The sequence below is a fragment of the Fukomys damarensis genome, unplaced genomic scaffold (assembly GCF_012274545.1).
Source record: "Fukomys damarensis isolate Sample0158 unplaced genomic scaffold, DMR_v1.0_HiC HiC_scaffold_5, whole genome shotgun sequence".
Classification (NCBI taxonomy): domain Eukaryota; kingdom Metazoa; phylum Chordata; class Mammalia; order Rodentia; family Bathyergidae; genus Fukomys; species Fukomys damarensis.
Genome location: NW_022900917.1, coordinates 15570801 through 15575616, shown reverse-complemented (window position 1 = coordinate 15575616; position 4816 = coordinate 15570801). Strand labels below are relative to the sequence as shown.

At 36.4% G+C, this 4816-nt stretch overlaps 1 protein-coding gene across 1 annotated transcript in view; it reads right to left on the bottom strand.

Moving 5' to 3' along the window:
- Positions 1 to 4816, bottom strand: part of Rgs22 (regulator of G protein signaling 22) — a gene marked incomplete at its 5' end in the record, with an annotated part of 111222 nt that overhangs the window by 96980 nt on the left and 9426 nt on the right. The window lies entirely within an intron of this gene.

Here is a 4816-nt window from a genome sequence, read left to right as displayed (position 1 = left end):
ATATATAATATAAACTATATACAATATATGCAACAGGCAGAGTCAATAAAACAGAAGCAATGAGCAATGTTTGGGGTAAAAAAGAAACTGAGAATATAAATGTCTTAAATTGGCCAATGGAGATGATAAACTAAGTGAAGTAAATGCTTTACTGCCACCTCCCTGAGATACTTTTATAATCTAGTCCTGCTGCATTTTTGTAAGAGTAACTTTGGTGATGTATGTCTTCTAAGCATAAATATTGTATACAATTTTCCACAACTATCTCATACACCAATGTAGCCACTTTTTAAAATGGCAAAATTGAAAAGTCACTGCCAAGAACAAAGCTGTCTTCCAAATCATAAAACACCTTATTAGTAATTGTTTCCATTGTGCCAAAAGCACATCGTGATACACTCTAGTATAGTACATGTGTTTATTTTGTTATTCATAACTATGTTTCAATTTTGCAAATCTAATGTGAAAGTTGACCAAAATGACACAATGCTATTATTTTCATATGGCTAATGATTTTCTCTTTATACAATACTGGCCCTTTTTTAAAAAATTATTAAAATATTGTGCTATACTGAAGGTAGTACAGTATATTTACACTTACCTTGGAAAACAGAATTTCCCAGTAATTTCTTGAAGTAACTGAAGTGTCAGAAGAGAGTTATAAACAATCCTCATAGGATTTATATGAAGGAATTTACTAGAAGTCTCAACTGATTCAAACAACAAGAATCTAAGGGTTTAATATATCTGCTACCTTCTTACTAGTACCTTAGCAGTATATGCTCAAATAAAGTTCTGATTGGCAAAGGACTGACAAAGCATAACAAGGCAGATACAGTTTGGAGAGAACCATCATGCCAAGATCTTTTTGAACTTTATCTTTCAAAGTAATTTTAATTTTATGGACTGCATTTAACAAAGTACGTAGTTTCTGTTAACTGTTACAAGAAGATATCTTATACTAAATGCTTTTAGTAACTCCTAGGTAGAAAGCTGTGTTACAATTAGGGCCAGTACTGGGCCATGTGACAAAAAAAATCCATACATGGGAAATGTGTGTATTTTAAATTAATAACATAAGTATAGTCCCTAGTCAGCTTTTGTAAAATTGTGCATTTAAAAGAATTTTAGTAATAATATAGAATATACATTTCATAGTGCCCAATGGATCTAAATATTGCCTGGAATTTGACCAGCCACATTGTCAGAAATTTCTAGACTATGCTCAGATTCATATATTCATTTCCAGATGCCTCACACCTCAACAAACTCTAACAAACTACATATAATGAAGCACTTGTTTTATTTTGTTTTGATTTTCATAATCCATTTCTGATGAATGCAAACTTTTATAAAATAGAGTAAGAATGAATTACTAGGAAACAAAATAAAGGATATGCTTTGTAATCCCAAGTTGTTTTTATTAAATTCAACAGTTACATAAGCATGTCCTGCCAAACTGCCATAAAATTTCTAAACATTTACTTTTGATTTCTGAGTGCATCTTGCCACAGACCTGTGAGTTCTCGGTAACCCTTCCCTAGCCCCAGGGTAAGTCCACATATGCTGGCATTCAGTCACATCCTTGAGTTTGCACTTACAGACAACTATAGAAATTTAAAGTAGTATTCAAACACATTAAAATATGTGTTTCTTTTTTGAAATTGTACCTGAATTTTTACCAATATTAAACATTTTCAATTCTGCCCATATGGGATAATCCCACCATGGAAACTAGGTGTAGACTGCAAGCGCCCTGCTCAATCCTCTTATGGAACTTCAGCAGGAAAGCCTGCACTCATGAAGTAAATAAGAATATTTCTCACTGCAGTGACTAGTTCAAATATTCTGTCATCTTGATAGTCAGACAGTCTTGTAAATGAATGAAGATATCAGAAAGCTTTTACTTCCAAAACCTTTGAATAACTACAGCAACAAAATGAAAGGCCTTGATCTGAAGAAGTAACTCAGTCATTCAATTACTTGGACATTTAAAAATAAATTAACTCCATACTCAGGCTGAATGTCTTCCAAATAATTACTAAACTGGTGATGGCTCAAGGTACAATCAAGAAGAAAATTGTTACAATCAATTCCCCCATTACATCATTTCATCAACCTGACTGCAAAATTTGCAGCACAGATTCTTTGCTGAATAATGCAATGGAAGGTAGAAACACTATATGCTCTTGAAACCTATTTTTTTCATGTATTACAGGTGTACCATCTGTGAAAGTGAAGTCAGCTTTTCCATTTTTAGTTCAAACTTCTCAAATTTCTTACTAAAAGGGAGTTAGGCAAAATAGTTTATGCACGGTTGCCAATTATGCTACATTAAGATTTTTTTGGAGAACCACGCCTGCTCCCGACCCAGCCACCATCACTCAAGCGCCGAGAAGGTAGCCTGGGCCCCAATCCACCACAGGAAGGAGAGCCACACCAGCTCCCGACCCAGCCGCCATCACTCAAGCATGGGAAGGTAGCCGCGTGGGTGTCCCTGAATCCCCATAACGCCCACCCCCTGCACTCTCAGACCTCCTGACTGTGTCAGTCTTTGGACCCACTCTGCAGAGGCAGAGGTGGTCATCAAGGGTATTTTTCTGAATTCTCAACTTTGAACATCTTTAAAGAAAGGGCGGGGGAAACCTGTAATAGAACGTTGTGGAGTTCAACCATTCAGAAGGTTGGGGAACTCAATCTGGGCCTTGCAGCCCGAGGTCAGTCAGCGTCATGGGGTTCAGCCATCAGCTAACTGAGATCAGGGGTCTTGCATCCTCACTCTGTCTGAGCCATTAAATGGTAAATACACTATATTGAAATTTTGTTCACTGCAGACATGTTCTGGACTGCTTCTTGATTTCAATTTAATTCAAATGATTTAAGGGTGATAGACTAGTGACTACACCAGTGGTCAGTGTCAAAGTTGTGCTTGATCTTAATGTGTTGCTGGTTGTATCAGTTGGGGTAAAGCATTGTGGTTGATTTGATGAGCTGCTTTCTCTGATGTTATGAAGATGAGAATGTCTGTGGGTTGTTAGAGACACAGAAGCTAGGGTGCAACTATATCAGGAAGATTTGGGTGATAATCCAGAGATTAAACCAAGGACAGTCCGACAACAAAAATAAAAATGAGAAAACACTTAAGCAAGAAACAGGGACAGACTTCCAGTTTACCAATGGCACACAGTAGGGCAAATGAGGATGAAAAGGCCAATAGTGAACCACCAGGACACCCTGAACTCAAAGCACAGGAAATAACCAAACAGATCAATCAGGCTCTAGAAAAATTCAAAACAGAAATAATTTCCCAGATAACCATAGAGATAGTGAGTAAAATGGAAGTCGTGATTCGAGACTCTAGAGCAGAAACTGACAAAAAAATAGATGAGCTCAGGACCATGATAGAAGCCATGAAGGCTCAGCATAAGAAAGAAATGGAAAAAATAAATGCCCAAAATGGAATAGGAAGGCCCAGCATATGAAAGAAATGGAATCCATAAAACAGATTCAAACAGATATCCAGGAGATTAAACACGCCACTGAAAGTGTACACAATGGAATAAAAGAATGCAAAGATAGACTCTCAGATATAGAAGATAAGATTGCAGTCAGTGACCATGAAAAGAGAGGTCTCTTAAAAACAGTAAGAGATCATGAGAAATCAATCCAACAACTCCTAGATGCTGCAAAGAAGAATAATATAAGACTGATAGGAATCCATGAAGTAGCAGGAGAAAATACAAATGACTTAAAAAAGCTGTTTGCAGAATTAATGACAGAAAACTTCCCAAACAGAGGGGAAGAATTTGACATTCAGATAACTGAGGCATATAGGACCCCAACTAGCTACAATAAAAAAAAATCTACACCTAGGCATATAATAATCAAGATCCCAGAAACCCAACAAAAGAACAAAATACTACAAGCAGTAAGAGAAAAGAAACAAATCACATACAAAGGAAAGCCCATCAGAATCACAGCAGACTTTTCAACACAAACCCTTGGGGCAAGGAGAGCCTGGAATGAGATATTTCAAGTACTAAAAGAGAACAACCTCCAACCTAGACTGATGTATCCAGCAAAACTCTCTTTCAAAATGGATGGGGAAATAAGACACTTCAACGACAAAGAACACCTAAGAAACTACATGAATACCAAACCAGCACTACAAGCAATTCTAAACAAGGCCCTAGAAAAAGACAATGAAGGCAACAACACCATGAGGCCCAACAGAGCAAATCAAATAGGCAAGGCAAGAAATTAAAAGAAGATGAAAAAGTAAAAAGAGTCAACAAAAGGCCAATAGCATGTCAATAATAAGTCAGTACATATCAGTTATAACCAGCAATGTCAATGGCCTCAACTCACCAATCAAGAGAGATAGACTGGCAAAATGGAATAAGAAGCAAAATCCAACAATATGTTGTATATAAGAAACACATCTAGTGCAAAAAGAAGCCTATAGACTGAAAGTGAAAAGATAGAAAACAATTCTCCATGTGACAGGAGCCCAGAAAAAAACAGGGGTAGCAATCTTATTTGTAGACAAAGTAAATTTCAAACCAAAACTGATTCTAGTATTACTGATGTAAGATGGTACTGTATCATACCTCTATGAATGTAAAATATCTTGTACCTGCTTTATGATACATAGTAGGGACCATGCTTTAGCAGAGCTACAATTAATGATATTAACTCTAGAATGTTCTCTTTCCAGATGATGATTAAGATGCTAATAAAAAAAAAAATGGTCCCAGGTAGCACAACAGCAACAGAACTTTGCTGTTTTCTGGATATTATTCTTTTCTTTGTTTTT